This window comes from Hippocampus comes, unplaced genomic scaffold, assembly GCF_001891065.2.
Source record: "Hippocampus comes isolate QL1 unplaced genomic scaffold, H_comes_QL1_v1.1 scaffold4, whole genome shotgun sequence".
NCBI lineage: Eukaryota > Metazoa > Chordata > Actinopteri > Syngnathiformes > Syngnathidae > Hippocampus > Hippocampus comes.
The window spans coordinates 180,852-200,851 of record NW_017805380.1 but is presented as its reverse complement, the minus strand read 5'-3'; the positions used below and the strand labels follow the sequence as shown (position 1 = coordinate 200,851).

General features: G+C 41.6%; 2 long non-coding RNA genes across 3 annotated transcripts in view; one reads left to right on the top strand and one right to left on the bottom strand.

The window, feature by feature from the left end:
* Nucleotides 1-694: 694 nt before the first annotated feature.
* LOC109517498 (uncharacterized) overlaps nt 695-20,000 on the bottom strand; it is a 35,129-nt gene continuing 15,823 nt past the window's right edge. The window contains exons 3-5 of one of the 2 annotated variants that reach the window (XR_002168551.1): nt 8,945-9,101; nt 1,519-1,687; nt 695-1,411 (exon numbers count right to left, since the gene is read on the bottom strand). This is a non-coding gene — a long non-coding RNA (uncharacterized LOC109517498). Of the gene's footprint in view, nt 1,412-1,518; nt 1,688-8,944; nt 9,102-11,236; nt 11,983-20,000 lie in introns of those variants that run through there. The other variant, XR_002168553.1, reaches the window with a different exon arrangement.
* Nucleotides 3,875-20,000, top strand: part of LOC109517499 (uncharacterized) — a 17,965-nt gene continuing 1,839 nt past the window's right edge. The window contains exons 1-2 of the long non-coding RNA XR_002168554.1: nt 3,875-3,886; nt 9,355-9,357. This is a non-coding gene — a long non-coding RNA (uncharacterized LOC109517499). The remainder of the gene's footprint in view (nt 3,887-9,354; nt 9,358-20,000) is intronic.

The window sequence follows — 20,000 nt, the reverse complement described above, 5'->3', positions numbered from 1 at the left end:
CCATCATTCTGGTTATGTTATTTTTGATACAAGATAAGTAACTTCATCAAGAGTTTTATTTTGACATATAGGAGTAATTCGGGGCAAACTGACAAATGTCTGGCCTTGAGCCCGGGATTTCTTCCTTCGTCTCGCAGTCAGTCTCACACATTCAGAGTCTTAGGAGGCCCAGAATGAGGGCCGGTTAGCACCTTTTGTTTAAAGGCCGCTTTTCTTTTGCCAACAGGACAATTGAGGCCTGTATAACAACACAGACTCATTAAAAAGATGTGAGAATGTGGCTCGGTTTGTCTGGTGTCAACATGGCAGCTCAGGCAAGCCAGCAGATGATTAAGGACATAAAAAGGGGGTGAGGGGGTGGAATTACGGATGGATGACAAATCAAAGGAGAAATAGGATATGAGAGTGTAGAAATGGAACAAATACCGACGCTTCCGCGCAAACAGAAAGGTTGCTGAATGGTCACTCACCATTTGCGAGCAATATGTTCATCTGCTTTCACACACAAGGCTCAAAAGCAGATTCGAGAGAAATGCATCGCATCCTTATGGTTCTCTTTCTCTGGCACATGTCAACAGGTTGCGTTTCTCCATACTTTATCGTTGAGTGGCAGTTAACTCAGGCTCTTTCCACTTGACGTGGAACATATTTGGTTGCCACAATGAAGGTTGTCTTCATCTTCAAGTGGCATTCCTTCTCTGCCTCTTGTATCCTCTATGACACTCGTTTGGATATTTACGAGCCACAACATTGGGTATGGCTGTCACATAAAGCAAATACATACATAAAATATTGTACAGCGCACGCAACCACGCAGATGTATCCAATGAAGTATCCAGTGTACATTACAGGGATACATACAACACTAGCAGTGGGATACTGTACTTCAAGTAATGTAATAAAAATCAAGTGTATTGATACAGTGGAATACGGTAGCTTTAGGATTTATCCGTTTACAACTCACATAATAAATGTCATTGTTTGCTGAAGCAGTGGAATTGTTGTGCATGTATTGTGTTTTGTAAGCCTATTTATACGATTACACGCTTCAGACCGTAAGCACAGATAAGGCTAGTAGCCTGCGTAAAAATGGGAAAATGGGATTCAGTGTCTTTAGGTCACAGATGTGACGTTGTCATGCTCAGTCTATTGGAAAATAATCAGTGTTCTTCTTGTGCACGGTGAGGAGATGGTGATTATTTGACAATCCGCTAAGTATCATGTCCCATATCAAAAATCACCCGTACATCATTCAAGATCAAAGCAGTTGGACTCAAAGCATACTTAACCTAAGCATCCGTATCCCATTCTTCAAGTTGACACAAACACTTCGCATTACGTCAGAGCTCATGGGGAACATTAGCTGGCTCGCCTTGCTCCGCTGCATCGCTTTTCCCTTTTATGGTCCTCCCTGTTCAGGATGCATATAAGATTAAATATTTTATTGTCACACTCAATGCACTTAGCGCGTCAGCAAACTAAATCACAGGAGGATGGCATGTCATAGAGAGGAGACACCTTGGGTTGACTAAGTCGTGGCGAGCTGGCACGAATCGATGAGCAGGACTAATCTGGACGCATCTGATGGGCCGGGCCCTGCCCTGAATCCGAATGATGGACACCAGATGGGTAGCGATGTGGCCATTAGAACAGCATCGGTGCGTCACACAGTATGGACAAGGTCCTCCTTGTCGATGAGGAATAAAATCTTCAATACGGCCAGCTGAGGTCGTTACATTCCGAGAATCGAGATGGCTGGTTTGTGTTTGAACTAGAAAGCCATTTGTGTGTACATTTGATTTTGGCAGACTCCACTTGGGAGTGCCAGAAGCCATCAGAAGGGCAGGACAAGAGAAGACTTAATAATCATGTGTTTTTAAACTTGTCCTTTTTCCATTCTTGTACTGTTAATTACCCTCTGAATGAATAGGCTGTATAAATAAATCTGTCTGCCTTAGTCCATGGGCTCTGACTTACAACGCTTCTTGACAAATGATTACAATTAAAATAAATTTGAGGCCCTGCATTAATCAGCCATCGTTCAATGAAAGGTCATTGCAGGTGTTAAGGGACCCCAAAAAAAAAAAATCTTGTACCATACACATCCCTGTACTGTAATTCCAGTCATACAACACAATGTTGCTCATCTTATATCAAAAGGTCGAAACAGAACAGCCCCAATCCCCTCATTGAAAGATTGCTGCAAGGTGGAATGTTGTTTTAAAGATTTGGACATTCCATGGGCTGATAAAGAATTAATGATATTTCTTATTCTTGAACTGAATCGGATCACTCAACATTGGTGTGAAAGAAGCTGTTTTCAATGACTTACACCTAGTTTGTCAGAAATTTTACAGTAATGGTGTTTGGTTTTCTCTCTCATTGGTTCCACTGTGAAATCAGTCAGCAGCACATATACGCACACCCACAGGCAGAAACACACACACACATCCACACACTCACATACACTATAAAGTGACCCAATTGTCTAAATATTTATTTGGCCTGAAACTAAAGTGTTTTGCTTTCCAACTTTGATCCACAATGTTGTGATATTCCATCATACGCCATACATGCTTTGCAATTTGAAGCAGATTCCCATTGCCCCCAAGCTAACAAAATTCAGCGGACACCCGCATATTTGCAGTTCAGCACCCACAGATTCACATATTTGCAATTTTTTTTCCAATTTTGAACCCTTAACCTTTTCAATATTTTGTAATATTTTGACATAAGGGGGGGATGATTTCCCCCAATTAAAAACGCGTATTGAAGCTTTGTCAGCATTTTTTTTTTCAAGAATTTAGGGGGTTTAAAACAAAGACCCCTTCTCCCCCACCCATCATGTAGTTCAATGGGCAAAAAGAATACATGGATTTTCGCTCTTGGCAGGTCATTCCATTCCCTATCCTTGGTGAACACCGGGGGTCCACTGTAATGTATACCAGGCCAGTAGTTGGCAATGTAACGCTGAGCACAGTATCACAGCGTAAGAACATTGCATTTTAAAAGCAGTCACTGAAGCAAACTTTCAGAACACAACCAAAGTCGCATTTCCATCACTATGACTGTAGGGTAACAAATAATTTACGTGCATAAGTGTTTCATTTACTGGCATGTCATGTCATGTTCCTGGGTAACTTAAACGTTTGAAATGAATTCCACATGTAAAACTTAAAGTTGATGTAGGCCAGGGGTGGCCAAGTCCGGTCCTTGAGAGCCCCCATCCAGCCTGTTTTAGATGTCTTCCTCCTCCAGCACACCAGATTGAAATGATCAGATCATTTGCAAGTTTTGCAGAACTGATAATGATCCATCCATCCATCCATTTTCCGATCCGCTTTATCCTCACAAGGGTGGAGCCTATCCCAGCTGTAGGCGAGGTATACCCTGAACTGGGTACAACCAGCCGCACTCACACTCACACAAAGGGACAATTTAGAGTGTTCCATTAACCTGACATGCATGTTTTTGGAATGTGGAAGGAAACTGGAGTACCCGGAGAAAACCCACGCAGGCACGCGGAGAACATGCAAACTCCAAACAGGAATGTAACCTGACACTGTGAGGCCGACGTGAAAGAATCATTTTTCTTACTACCAGCACAATTCAAAGGTCTTTGAAAAATGAAATGCAACCACACATTTTGTTATTTCGAGAAAATAACCAGGACAAATAATAATTCAGACTAACCATATCCAAATTGATCATTTCCAGCTTCATCTGCCTTCTCATTATTCCAACCACTTGCCAAAATTGCCTTCACAAACACAAACCCATGCACACAGTTTGTATGCCTTTGCAAACACAAACCCAAGCACGCGGTTTGTATCGTATTGCTGCCAAAAACCTGTTGCTAGTTAGTGCTATGCCGTTAACTGTTGATGTTTGCTGACTCACTGATAATTGTGTTAACATACCAAAATATGTGTCCTTAAATATGTGGTGGACATCCTGGAGTTGCACAATCAACACCTGAATATATACGAGTTAGTTGTGAAATGTTGACAAGATCTCGTTCCTTCAAGTATATCAACTCCACCAAGGAAAGTTGGGATGAAGGGGGAAAAAAAATACCCACTTTTATCCTTTCGTCTATGCCAGAAAAGTCCAACATGGTCTCATTAACAAGCACCCGAAGAGGCGCAAATGACAAATCACAGTATGTGCTAAATAAAGGTGACACTGTGAAAATCCTCTGGCTGCTACCTATCTCATCATTATGAGCGCATTATGAGAGCATTATGAATGAATGTAATAAAAGTGAATTAAGGCAGGACACCGCGGATACAGATATTATGAGCGCATTGTACCTCCCCTATCATGACTTCTGCAATGAGGGCCTCCATTTGTAGAGGCCCTCCTCAACTGTGAGTGATACTTACTGTACATACAATCATGAGCAAAAAGCTGGAAAGAGCGAGGGGGTGGGTAACTATCGAGTCCTCTTTGGTGCTCTACTCTTTCATTATAGCAATGAATGTGCATTCAGTTCTGCATGCTCAAGTCTCAATTTGAAACCCCGCTACGAAATTGATGCTTCACTGTCTTTTTACGGCTCTGCTCCAGAAAGAAATTATAGATCCACAGTACGGGGACAAAGCTAATAGCCAAATTGCTCAAAGCAAAGTGGCACAGAAATAGCAGTGTGAATCTGTTCAAGCAAGAGAACATTAATTTCTTATTAATACCACTTGATTCTCTGTTCAAATTCTACTTTCTTAGCTTTTTGCTATGTCATTGCTCTAAGGCAGAGGCCAACAATTCAGAAGCTTGACTCTGCATCATTTATGAAGCTACAATCGCATTAGCGTGTGCTTAGCCTTCTAATTGTCATCACCATGATTAAAAAACGTTTTTCAACAGTCCCATTTGTCACTCTGAACATAAAAAAAAAAAAAAAATGGACATTTGATGTATGAGTAAATTGTGTTACCAGCTTGGTAATGTAATGAATGAAATTTGTAAGTCAAGGTACCAAAGTATTTCTATTTCTACAATTTCCTACGAGCTTCCCGGAACAAGCTGTGTTCAGCAGCCGAGGAGCTTTCACTGAATTAGCATACATCCCAGACATGCGATTGTCGAAAATTATTCCTGTTTCTCATCTCACCTCACAGTGACCGATTGGTGCAACTATTTTTCAATTGCAAGAGATCGTTATCTTTTCGTGCTCTTAATTTGTCTTTCTCTGTTGAAGGATGGAGTCGGAGTTATGACTCAGGAGTGACGCCCTTCACACCCGCAATGTGATGTCATTAATTCTTTCCCATCCAGTGATGTGATGCACGAAAAACGTGAGATCAATCACAATGATTTTCAGATAACCGCAGAATGTTGAGGAATGACTATGGCAGCACCTCCGTCGACTCATGAATCAGAGTAAGTAATAACACAATACCAAATATAATCCTGACAAAAGCCTAGAAATAATGTGACTGATACTATGTGCGAAGAGAACACCCTTGTCCTGACTTACCTGAAGGATTTGCAAAGGCATCTAGACTTTGAGTACTTTTAAAGATATTTCAACTTTCGCAGGAGAGATATTTTTGGCTCTACAAAATGGGATAGGACCTGTCTCAATTCCCAAAACATTTAAATGATATTCATTCTTACATTAACTATCTTTCCTGAGATTTAATTTTGATGAGTGTAGAACTCTAGATCTTAACAGGCTATGGAGGTGGAGTGTCCTTAAGCTGCCCTGTTGGTCCCTTTGAGAGAAGTCTTTGGTACAAGTGAGTAGGTTGAGAAAATTTGGAGGGATAAAACAAGTCTTTCACAATTAAAAGTCTAGTTTGCTTTCCTGGATTGTGGTTTGACAGTACAATTCATGAGGGACTGCAGTGTTTTGGTTCTCATATTTGCTTCCGAACTCCTCTTTCAACTGTGTATTGTGGAAAATAAATACAAATGGGGATTAGCAAACGTTTTGTAGAAGCACTGCGCACAAATCTCAACCTGAGCAACAACACAACAATAATGCCCCTTTTCCACTGCTACACTACTCAGTTCTATTCACCTTGATGATCCACTTCATGAAATACAGTGAAAACCAAGCTGCCATGAACACATTAAAAACAAGGGCGAGGGTCTCCTGTATTTTCTGCTCACTATGAGGCAGTTGGCCACAGTAAGGAAACCAATTTTGGTGGTTTGACTACAGCAACAGAGTGGAGCCTATGAAGTATAAGTCTGCAGTGTCTCCAGCTAATACACAAGTTAGCAAATGAGAACCTATTCGATAGATTGCCAGGTAGCTCGGTAACCATTTAGCTAGGTAGCTAGCCATAGCTAGGTAGCTAGCCATAGCTAGCTAGATGGATGGATGGATGGGTGGATAGATAGATAGATAGATAGATAGATAGATAGATAGATAGATAGATAGATAGATAGATAGATAGATAAGCAAGTGGAGAAGTGTTGAGCTGTGTCGAATATGCACCTGTCAAGGAATAGGGCCAAGGACTCTGTTGTCGTGGTTGGTCCACCAGCAGTTTTCAAGATCACTGTAGGAGTTGACCGTGCATCACCATGGCAATGCCAGCGATGTTACAAAAGGTTCGAATCCTATATGTTGTTGCTTTAATAGCTACACGTGAGCTTGGACGTTGAGGGGTCTGTTGAAGCTACAAAGAGTACAAAGCTGTCTTATTAGTTATATTTACTTCAACTAAACAGGTTTTGGCCAGCGTTCATTCATCTTTGAGCATCTCCCCAAAGTTTTGAGTAGATTTTGCCCTGGGGCCAAACACTTGAGTTAGATTTCTAAGAGGACTATGGAGCTCTAAGTTTGGATTTGGCATGGTTGAGATATTTTGGATATCTGACTGGATATATGATGAGTAAAGAATATCAAGACAACATTGATATCGGTGTCAGGATTGCACATTCCAACACCTGTGAGCTGGTAGGCCAGCACAATACCAAAGGCACTCTCAGTATCACTGTGTTTGACTAATACCAACTTGTCAGCACCATGTATCACAGCAGTTCAGGATATTGGAGCAATTACCTTCATAGAGAACCCCCTAGGAGCACAGGGGTCATCTGAGTCCAATTCATCTGTGAGACCCAGTCAAACAGACCTAACAACGCCAACGCCATCATAATTACTGGTGGCATTTGCTGACAGAGAGGCCAAGCGGGCCTAGCCTCCGCTGGTGTGTTTTATCATTAAGACAAAGAACAGAAGAAGGCATCTATCAGACAGCGAGCGGCCTCTCACCCATCTCAAACAGATGTCTGCAGGGTCTTTGTGACAATCACAACACAATCACATGCATTATCCACATTCCCTAAAGACACATTTTAAATTAGTCTGTTGTTCCAGAACTTGAAGTTCAGACGTTCTTGTCATATTGAACAATGACGCTGCATTTGAGACTGTTGGGAAGTAGGTAATGTCCCACTCAGAGCTTTCAAGGTCAAACCTCAAAGCATTTCAGTCAAATGTAAACAAAAGACACGGCTTACAACCACGATAAATTAAACTAGACTCCCAAGGACAAACACAATCCATTCAGGGATGCTGATTAACCCCAGATTTGTTCACATTTCAAAACAACTTTTCCCAGAGGAAATAAGGGCAGCAGTAATCCACTTGCAATGTCCAACTGTCACCATTATAAGACAGCTACACTGTAACCGTTAACATAATGTTTTGAGTTTTGTAGTTCGCAGAAGTGGGCATTCCGTCAAACTGACAGGAGGTCCATCAGTCCGTCGCTGTTTTCGTCACTATCTCAGGCCAACGTGGGCCAAGTCTGTCCCTTGTAAATTTCTTAAGTGTGCAGAACCTGCGTGTGATGTAGTAAGCCTAAGTCCGTTCTCGACTGTCCGTTTGCCGACGACTCAGACGGACTAGGCCGACCTGAAATACTGACGGGAGCTCACTGATGGACTTACTGGGTGGACTATGCTGACCTCTGGTAGTTTGAATCTCGACTTGTACATCAGTGGAGTTTGCATGCTCTCGTTTTGCTTTGTTTTCAAAAGAGTTCCTTACCAAATGCACTTGTTTTTTGACTCATTTTATTTCTTGTTATAAGTATTTAAATAAAGTGTTTCGAATGAGGTAACTTCTGTGGCAGCCAACAAAAGTCACAGACTTGTCTAATTACCGAGCCTTGGGAGTGATTGAATGATGAGAGAGCAACGCTGCTTTTTCAGGTTTGAATATGTACCCTGCCTCATTAAACTGCAGCAAGAGTGTGTTGGAAAATGCTCAGTGATCCGGATGCTAATGAGTTAATGAGCTTGGTGTTGTTGTTAGCCTTGTCTTGCACGCCACGAGGTCCAGTTGCATTTCTATGGAGAGCGAGGCGGATGAGCATGTCGAGATATTGCAGGAAAGTGTCAAAAACAGGAGAAACAATGATTTTTAAGGGCATCATAATGTGCTATTTATACCTTAAAGTCTGAGTTGCGGTAAAAGAAGAAATGGAAGAAATGAGGCTAACTGTTAGCTTATTTGGTAGCTACAGTGCAGATGCAACACTACTGGTTAAGGCACTTGTAAAGATTGAAATGTCATAGTCTCAAAGTGCTAGAGATTAAAAAAAAAGAATTTGAACTCGGTAAAGGTGTTTGAACCCTCGAAGAATTTATGTTTGAGATGAGGCACGTAGTGAACATTTCCATGTAGTCACTGCAGGACCAAATAGCTTTTTTGGAGGCCTATCAGCCTGGAGGAAGAAACCTCAACACTCTAAATATATGTTGTGTAAAGAAAACCGCGCATCATCTGTGGCATGCGTCACATCCGAGCAGCGGTGAAAGAAAACACATTTGCCTTCATGTCAATCAAAGTCACATCACGAGGAATTGGTGGGAAGCAAGAGGACGGGGAATCTTTTTTTGAAGATAAATGAGCACAAGCGTGTCCGGATTTGCTGACTGTCAACCGCTCAGGAAGTATACCGCACGATCCGGCTCTTACCTGTAGCGGCATCTCGGCGGCCTCCCCCTGCCCACCTGCCTTGCCTCTCTCTCATGCTTTCTTGCCTCAGGCAAGACATGGGACCTCCTGACATGGGAGACGCAAGAACACGGGCAACAATGACAGCCTTCCGATGGATTTGTGCACCAGTGCAGGCCTTGGGGAGAGAAGGGGAGATGCAGTGAGCTGGACAAAGACAAACATGTGATCCATAGCTGGAAAAGGGATGAAGTTTCATGGAACGACAGATATGGACCACAAGCATTGGTGCCTATTTACTCATAATATGACAAGAATGTACAGCTGAGAAACAAATCCATCAATTTGTATTGCACTCGCCCTCAATAGGGTCGTGAGTGTCGAGCCTGACTTTGTGCGAGAGGTTGGGTGTAACCTGGAGTGGTCGCCAGTCAGTTGGAGGGGTCGCCAGTAAATCAATGGGGACGTATTGATAAACAATCAATCACACTCACATCCACACCCATGGAAAATTTAGAGCAGGGTTCGCCAACCTTTTTGAAACAGAGAGCGACTTATTGAGTACTGATTCATGTGAAATTTCCTTGGAGTTACAAGCTATTATTAAGATCTAATTTCCCGCCATATTGATTTCTCATCTGGCAGCGTGTCTCCCCTGTTCCGATCCCTCGCCGAGGCGCCCGAGACTTGAACAACTTGTAAACGCAGATAAGGAGGCCGACAGCGCGTCTCACTTTGACATCTATCTGGCTGTTTTTGTTTTTTTTTTGTTTGTTTTTTACGAGGCCTTTAGACAATCTTTGCCCTTTTACTCCTTTCCTTTATTTCATCTCCACGCACGCTCGCAAAGTGGATGACAACCTTTGCATATAGGCTTTGACAGCACAGGGTAAGGGCAGTCAATCACAGTGAGCCTTTGTGTGTGTGTGTGTGTGTGTGTGTGTGTGTGTGTGTATATGAGGTGTTTAAAGCAGAACATAGTGCTGTCATAAACATAAGACAAGACACAAACGCTCCCCGCTGATCCCAGAACACCACACACGGCACCGGGGCTTTATTGTAGACCTTCTGAGTGGTCGGAAGCAGGAGGGAGATTTACACATCTGGTGAGTAAGGCGCTTGCAAGCACTTAAGTTTGGGCATGGGTGGTGGACGGGGCATGGCCCTCCCTCGTTAACTTTCATAAAACAGCCCTTCAGTCGATAGCCCGCGCCGTAAAACTCCTGCATGGGATACCCCCGAGCTCGACTCCGACTGTATATCTCCAAATTTTAGCACGAAACGGATACACACCCTGGTTATTTACAGCCTCTTTCTGTAGATGTTTCCGAGATTTATCCGAGTTATGAAGCAGTCGCGGGTTCAGCCAGTATATACAACAAATTTTGTTTTATTGTGTCCATTTATGGGAGCAGACGATCATTTTGATTTGTGTCTGCATTTTTGGACTTTTCATATGCAAGTTTGGAATGTGGGGGGGAAAAAAAACTTTATATTCCAATAGTGTTCCGTTTATCCCATAAGAAATAACGGAACTAGAATGCATCCATTTTAGTGTCACCATCCTAACATATTTAATAACTGTACATGCAAGTTGAAAAGAAGTGAACATGCCTAACATATTTCTTTTGGCTGGGAGGTGAGTCTCTCCAGACTTCAGTCAAGTCAACTTTATTGTCAAATATGCTCTATGTGCATCATACAGCACAGTGAAATTTCTTTCCTCTCAACCGCAGTGCAACCACAGAAGAGAGAGGAGCCGCTGCGGGTATCCGCGCCGCCATCAACAGAACAGTTAACATAAAATGACAAAATAATGCAACACAACACATAAGACAGTGAATGCCCGAGTAATGATATAATGATGTGAATACGGTAAACTATGGATTTCTTTTTTCACAGTTATAACGGTCCTTTTGAAGGGAAACCATACTTACAACGTGGCCCACAAGAGTCATGAGTTTGACAATCGTGTTTTAGATCCTCACTTAGCTGAAGTCTTGTGAAATGTGGACATGTTGTTTTGAGGCAACATTTTTGCTCAAACTCCAAATTTTATAGCGTGAAAAGTGGTCAAATGTACAGGGTGAATGATTTTGGAAGTAAGGCCACCTCAGCATCCTTTAGGTACTGGAGCCACTCTGTTTTGTTAAGATCTAGCGCAGTATCTCTTCCTATCTTGAACATTTTGGTTTTATAGTGGAAGGACTGCAGCTTAAAGCCCTCGGTCCATTAGATTTAAAAAAAAAAAAGAACACAAAACAAACACGATGAACTGGTTCGGGAGGGAAACCGCACTTTCAAGCAACCAAAATGCCCTTGAGGGGTACTTTAAAACCAAAATGCTCAACATGTCACAGCTTTGTGGCATTTGTCACAGGTATGCGCTCCCAGTGTTTTCCCACCCACCCCTCCACTCGACCAGTAAGCAAGGCCCACATCTCCCAGCCACGTCCACCCATTTCAGGCTCTCCTGAGCCCTGACTCATGATCAGATATTTGGCCACACTCCTCTGCAGGACTCTCCAGCCCTTTTCCATGAATTGATCTACAACACGCCTGTACAAAAATGAAATATTAAAGCATTTGTCTCATTAAAGTGTCATCCCATTTTCTCCTGACTTTTTAACATGAGACATTCACATGTACTGTTTACGGTTTGTCGCAGATCAAATTGCTGTGGCTTTTTTTTGGTTTTGCAGGTGCCCGCCCATCTCCAAACAGTTTCTATTGGTTGTCCCACATGATGGCACAAAACTTTTTTTTCTTTTTTTCTGGTGTGTCAAAGTTTAGTTGCAAACGGGAGCACCAATTAAGAGTGATTGTTTTGTCCCACAGTCACCGAAGTAAATATTGGACTCTCTCTCACAAGCCGCAAACCTCCCAAACACCGTGGCACTAACATGACATTTTAACAACAGATGAATCCAGAGCAAATTAACTTCCCTCCACCGAGATCTGCCGACTCGCTTCTGTTGACGCTGAACCTTTAGTTTGGTTTGACGGCGCTTGCCAGTGTCTCTCTTTCTCGCACTCACTCCCTGACTGGATAAACAGACCTTTAAAGACAAAAAGGCAGAAATTAAGTCATAAATCGGACTGAAAACAGGCTTTTAAATCACCGCACAATGTAGCCAAGGTTGGGGTGGCGGTTGACAAAGTGGCGGACGCAAACCTTTATTTTATTTTTCTTACCACAGAGTTTTTTGCTGCGACTTTTACTAAGTGCATTTTTGGTGCGATCTCAACACGCAAAGTGCTTGTTTGAGGAAGTGTGTTTTGGGGATAGAAAGACGTGTTGTACATGAGAATCCAAATGAAAAAGTGTATCGGGACTTCAGGCAATGAGAGAAGGAAATGCTTCTTGACGTGCGTCCCCAAAAAAACAACCCGAGAATGTCTCGTCACATTTCCCATTGCAATCCTTACTTGTCATAAAATCCCTCACAGATACCGCAATTGACAACATAATCTGATGAGATTTGACAGAGATATGATCATGTGTTCAGGTTAAATGGGATTTTCCGTGTTAGAAGTAGAATTCTTGCCAAGATCAGATGAAACTGGGCTTGATTTTTATTGCTTGTAGCCGCCCACACACACACACACACACACACACACACACACACACACACACACACACACACACACACACACATACGCCAGGAAAATCCCCAAATCCCAACAGATTGGTCAATCAAAATCTAAAAACAAGAAGATACTCAAAAATGTATGTCAAAATATTTTTTCATGATCATAAAATTGATAATAATGATTCCTGATTCCTTTCGTTAATCATGCATTTCCCTTCTTATCAACAGCTTTCCATGAAAGAGTATTAAGGCCAGACTGAAAAGGAAAAAAAAAATTTGAGAGATGGAAGCCACAAATGGAGCGGAACTGTACAATATATCCATGTAATACCTGCCATTCATTTGTCATAATATTATGACTGTGTTCACTTGATAATACGTTATTTTCAAAATATTTCCATTTTTTTGTAATCATTACTGGACAGCTTTGTGGGCTAGGGGTAAGCATGTCTACCTCACAGTCGAGTGATTCTTGACCCTCTTCAGACACTTCTGTGCGTGTGCCGGATAGACACTAATGATTAGAAGTGTTGCAGAAAATCGATGGATGAATATTATATTTTTCATACCTGATTGGCTTGAAGAAATCTCAGGGCTACATTAACTTATAGTGAGGCATGTCCATTTTGACTCAAGCTCCAAATTACCAAATCTAATTCCTTGCCTTATAAAGGGCTACTTCAATTACGGGGGGAAAAAATGAATAATAAATAAATAAATAAACATCTTAAGTATTTACATTGAGCTTATCAGGACGGCAATTTGCGAGTTAATTTAGTCAGGCTACAATTTGAATGCCGGACATGACCTCAGATGATGCACAGGTTGAAATAGTAATAATAAAGACATTGGGGGGAATAAACACCTCTCCTATTTTTTTTTTTTTTTTTTTGCCGAGCAAAATTTATGCACATGAACCACCTCAGGCTAACACAGCTTAAATAGACACCCGCTTCATTAAGAAGATAAGAGCCTTGGGCTTTATGATGTTTAATATATGGTTGGACATATGAATGTGTTGAACGATGCAGTGGGCTGGGATGATTAAAAAGTAGAGATGCGATACAATCTACAATTTTATTAAGATGTTGAAAGACACAAAGAGGCGCTCAGCCTGCAGTACAGCTTGGATGGAGTCTTATCAGCGGAGAACACGAGGGATACGCTTCACACACAAATAACCCAAAAAGGTGCTGCGATTTAACGTCAGTGACAACATGATGAGACACGAGAAGGTGGGGAAGGGTTTAGTCCAAATATGCAAACGTGCCTACGAACCGGCACGTCGATAACAGCAACTTCAAAAGTTGGTACGGCGAGAGGGAAAAGACGGAGGGAAGGGTTTGTTCCACGCCCCAAAAATAATTAACAAAGTGGGTACAGATGGAAGTGGCAGATGGTTCCGTTTGTGATGGGCAGCCCGGGGCCGCTGTGGTGCTTTATGGGTGATGGATATTAGTCCGCGGAGCCCAAGGTCCTTCCTGAGGATTGTGGCATAATGTCAGTCACATGCTGAGCGAGGACAGCTATAGCATGTGATCCCTTAATTGGCCCGATTACAATTCAGTGAGAGTAATTTGATCTGTCCTGTGTGTGTGTGTGTGTGTGTGTGTGTGTGTGTGTGTGTGTGTGTGTGTGTGTGTGTGTGTGTGAGGGGAGGGCCTCACCTGCCCAACACTGGATTTACACTCAAACAATAACATACTATCTTCGTATTTATTTTAATCCTACACAGAAAAATTGACATACCTGCCCGGCACCACGTAAAACAATCTGTTTTTCTTTCTTGTCACGCTAGGTAAAACAAAATCATTTGCCAACGCAAAGTTAATACCATTTGATTGTTAAATCTGGGTAAGAAAGTTGGGAAAAGGGGCAACAATAACAGGAAACATAAGGAAGTCGCCCTACAGAGCAGCTGTGGCCAAGACAAACAAAGTCCGTCGTCCGACATACTTCAGCTAACGGGGAAAAATGAGCCTGTTTCTTCTTTACAGACTCTTCAAGCGTCACGACAGAGAAAAGCTAATCTGGAATTTATTTTAGCTGCAGGGAAAAAAAAAAAAGGCCGGTAAAAATCTGCGGCAGAATAATGGATGATGCTGTCTCATAATAAGAAGTGAAACATTTCGGCAATTGTCAAGGCCAACCCGGATCATCGACTTTCGTTAACTTTCTATACAGAAAAAAATAAAATAAAAATAACAACACAAAATTGAACCCAGTTTGTGCTTATGATAAATAATATTAATAGGTAGTAACAATAGTGGCACTTAAAAAAAAAAACTTGTATTAGGGATAATAGCATCCTGGTGCTACATAATACATTTAATATAATTTTAGTGGTGTGTAACGTTGGCCAAGCGACTTTTTGTTTACATTCGAGTCATTGCAGCTCATCAAGAGTTGTTTGCAGTGCTTGAACACAATTTTGTTTGCAGACTACCGACTCTCAATGTTTATTTGCGTTTGGCGCTTGTGTTCGTTCATTTGTCTGACTCAATTAGCATTCTCTGGTTCTTTGTGGCATCAATTTGCAGGCCCTTGAAATTAGTTATACTGCAAATAACATTCTTACGCTCTGTGCCAAGCGTATAATGAATGAACGAAATAATACATTCAAATCAGTCTTTCGTGGCATTTAAGGGGTTGTCTTTATTCTTACCACAAAAGTGGAGTGTTTTTTTCTAAATGTTTGTCCAATATCCAACTAACTTCGTCACAAAATGCAGATTAGCTTACAAGAAACGCTTTTTAAAGGGGTTTAACAATTATTTCGACATCACAACTGCAGAGAGACGCCCAAAATATTCCTTACTTCTGCTTTAAAGCCACCCTGTAGTTATGTTTCATTTTTAAAAAAAAAAAAAAAAAAAAAACGAAAATATCAGGCACCATCTGTGGGCCATTCACTGATCTACTCCGGAGAGTAATTATCGTTATGGAATTTCTTGAACGTGTGAACGAAACACACCCTGGTACCACTTTCATTTTTTTTTTAAATAGATATATAATGTAGCCCACATTCCGAAGGGAAAGTTGAAAGAGTTTCGAGTGACGGCTCTTTGGAAATGTCACCCAAGAAAATGTCTCACGATGCCCGGATAATCAGAACCAGAAGGAATGTCGGACTTTGTAATTTCTATGTACGGTAAAAAAAAAAATGTGTGTGTGTGTGTGTGTGTGTGTGTGTGTGTGTGTGTGTGTGTGTGGATAGCAGAAGGCTCTGTAATATGCTACTTTGGAACATGCCTGTCCTGTGTGTGTTGGGGTTAAATGTAAAACAAAATTTTTATGCTGTCCTTGCCAACTTTGTTTTTTTATGGCCTGCATTGGTTGGTTGGTTGGCCTGTATTGGCCAGAGTATTTTACACAATTTTGCATAAACTACCACAAGTGGTTTCTGGGAAACTTGGTGGAGTTGCTGCCAAGTTAAGCAGTAGATTCATTTTCGGGCAGGGTGCAACTGCTATCTCATGGCAGAGCCCGGATGAATTTTTAGTGTACTGGACGGTGTTGCCTGAATTTAAAAAAAAAAAAAAAAAAAAAGAACTTTTGAAAGGGTTTTTCTGAGCCACGTTGATTCTTTTTCCTTAAGCAACCCAGCAATTTGGCTTAATCCATATTGACTGCTCTTCTATGACCTCACTCCAAAGGGTTCAGCCCAGAAGATTTACCCAGAGACAACCAATCTAAACAACCCGATTTAACCTTTTCCCCCTCCAGTACAAGTAGCGAGACAAAAACAGACGAAGATGTGGGCAGGTAGATGTCGGAAATGCGCCAGAGACGCTTTTGTGTGTGTGAGACGAAAGCTTTTCACTATCAGCCTTTGACATGATGGATGGTTCCGAGATGTAAAGTCCGAGATAAACCGAATCTCCAGTGGCTCCCTGGGAACCGAGCCATAAAACTCTCCAGACGTCAGCGGCACGGATTGAGGCCTGTTTGGGCCACCGTGTTTGTCTTATACCAGCAGGCTCCGACTGAAGGACCCAAGGGAGGAGGTTGGTGGAGTCAACAGACACTGTTAGAAGAATACGGCAGAATCGTCACATGAAGAAATCTCCTCCTCTTCGCTAATTGCTTCTTGCCTGCAGACAACGTGGATCTTTATGGCTCGTTGTTTACAGTACATGAGCTTAAGGATGTTTCCTGTTTTTTTTATTCGATATACCGGGAGCTAAAAAGCGAAGCGTGAAGAGTCTTTCTGCCGCCAAAATGTAATATAGGGATACATTTGTGTTCAGTGCAGTCAAGGATTGGGATGACCAGCCAGCAGCCGCTTAAACATCGACAGTCTTTCCTTTCCTCTCACCGTTTTCCTCTGCTTGGATTTTTCTGCCGACAGACTCTTGTTACAGCAGCCAGGGCAAGCAGCTTTTTTTTTTCTTGACAATTACACCGTGTTATTTGTTATTGAATGAATTGACATCAGCTACAGTCTAAGCACTTTAAAACGTTATTTCATGATAAGATCACCGGGGCACATTTTTTTGGTGGGAAGGTAGCTGGACATGTGCACGTGTCAGTCACAAACCGTCATTTGTTAGCAGCGGTGCAGCTCTGTCTACTTCAGCGCCTTTGTTTTATTTGATTTCCTGTACCATTTTTTTCATGTTATTTTATTCGTTTTCATCAACTATAATCAACCTTACCCAATCTATTGAGCGCCAACAACCTCTCGACCGTAAGACAAACGTGCTTATCGCTTGACCTCTTGATGCCCTTTACAGGTTCAAAAAATGTCCCAACGTGACTGCACTTTTGCTGCAGTGGGTCACCGGATTCTACACAATGACACTGTTAAAAAAAACAACGTAACTCTTTTCATTCCATTTTTCAACACTGATATCACATCCCGTCATACATTTTAATGACCACCTCTCCGACACCTGCTCATTGTTGAACATTTTACCAGTATTTGTTGCCTGCCAAAACAATGACCTATCTGGACCCTCATTTATCCCCGAGCAGTCAAGCCCTCCTCAATCTGTCCTCTCCTATTCATCCATGGCACCGTAATAAGGATGGAGCCTTTGTTGGGTGATTCGTGCATTCAGCTCTTGTGGCAGGCGGAACTCTGTTTCACCGGAAGTAGTCTACTTCTTAAAATAAAGAAAATAATCGTAATAATAATAATAACTAAGGCCACTCGGTACTGGAATTAGCAATTAGTGCGAAGACATCTCACATCCCTCTTGAGCAATTTCAATAGTTCAAGTCTTTTGAGAATTCTTTAGACGGTAGTTTTCCCGGTTCTAAAGAAATGTAGCAAGTACTGAGGCATGAAACGTTCCTGAATTTTTTTTTTTCTGGAGTCACTAACAAATAAGCAACAGCTTTTATGAGTAAAATCATGCAAACACTCTTCAATGATTAAAAATGAGGCAGAACGAGAAGATCTTTTGATCAAAAGGACAATCAAACTTAAGCAACATGTCTGAGGTCATACTGAAGCTGCGCACCAAATGTTTACAAAAAACCCGTCTGATCTCAATCATGCAAAGAACTTTCTTGTTTAAAAAAAAAAAGTAGGATCTGAATGCGGACACATTGCTATTATAGTGAATAACAGTTGACTTTCTTATAACTAAGTGGCCTTCAATCAGTTTTCTTGGATAGACTTCAGCCCCCTGTGATGGCCCTGAACCAAAACCATACACCAAATGACAATAAATCATCACACCGCTCACCCATGACGATAATGTTCTCATTATCGTCATGTGGCTCGAGAGAAGGAATGGGTGGACTTTCAAAAGGGAGCTGTTGTCCAAGTATGCATCCTTATGTATCATAAGCCAAGTACTTTGTCGTTGTCTGGCTATTCCCGTTTATCTTCAAAAAGGGACGATGTGACCCATCAACCCCACAGGCATGTTCTCACTGTCCGATGCCATAGATTGATCGTAAGACTCAAGAAAAGACGTCACGCTCTCAAAGCTCCAAGAAAAAGAATTCCCATCTGATTCGACTTAATTCTGTCCACCAACATGAGGAACAGGTTTATCAATTTCTTGTTAGCTCACTGTTGGTCTGCGTGGAAATAGAGAGCGAGGAACTGACAACGTGTAAAACAAGCGATTAGCCGTCGTAATGGAGGAAAGTTGGAGCTTGGGGATTAGCAGCGACCAAGAATAAAAACGTGTACATTTTTATGCGGTGAAACGAAACATGGCACCAGATTTGTTGGTCTACAAAACAAACTTCACAAAAAAAGAGTCCCCCTTTTTTTTCCGGTCAATTAAAACCTTTTAGCATCTTTTTTACGATCTAAAAGAGAGAGTGCACTGAACTCGTCACTAAGTGTCACTATAAATTTGCCATCGATAGCCACGAGGCTGTTTTTCATCTGCGTTAGAACAGATGGTACAGTATCATCAGCCTTTGAAGGAAAAAAAAAAAAAAAAGCAATCGTTCAACATCGTTGGGAAAAATAGCTTCTTTAAAGTTGTTCAATTGAAACCATGACCGGCTGTTATTGGGAAACAAATTGTGAGGCAATAGCCAGCAATAACTTCAACATGTAAACGCTCGCTGAAATATACGGTTCTCCTGAGCTTTTCACAATAGCATATGTTTACTCAGCAAAAATGTCAAGACCTTCCCGAGCTCAAATTAGACGCTAGCCAGATAGCTTAGCCTAAATTGAAGAATTTGTCACTGTAATTAGCAATTCTTTAAAAAGGTTTTTTTAAAAACGATGAGCAACAATGACTTTTTGTGGCCTTATGGAGATTTATGAAGACTGGCAAAGAAATGTAAACATTAGCTTTGACATAATAGTACATCTTTGCAGTGTGGAATCGGGCTATGGTTTAATGGCGGCGCTATGAAGTTAGCTGCCCGATCACAGGTGGAAAAAAAAAAAAACAGGACGTTTTTATGTAACTTAGTCCTATCGTGACATAAAAGTGGGACGCAAGTGCACAGTACATTTTCAGAAGCATGAAGATAAAAAAAAAATATAAACGAATAATAACCATGTGTTTGTATACGGTACAAACAACAAAGAGGCATTTTCCATAAGATGTCCCCTTTCAGCGTTATTTGAAAAGGCCAAATGTGGTAAGAACAAAGTGTGGAAAGTGCAGGGCGATGTGAAGCAGTCACTATGGTGAGAGTATAAATACAGCAGGGATTATAAAGTCACCCTGTTCTGCTTTCTGCGCTCCATCTCTTGTGACAGAACAGAGAGGAAGAGGCTTACGACTGACATCTGCATTGTAAAGTGTGTGTGTGTGTGTGTGTGTGTGTGTGCATGCGTGCTTGCGTGTGTGTGTGTGTGTGTGTGTGTGTGTGTGTGTGTGTGTGTATCCCTGGCAATTTATCACAACTTCAGACATCCTGTCAGGTTTGTGTCTGCAGGCCCATCCGAGGCATGCACACGGCTGACCTCCATGGCTCCTGTTCTATTTATCCATCCCCAGCAGATCACAAATGCAAATGAACTAATTTTTTCTGCCTTCATACTTTTTTTTTTT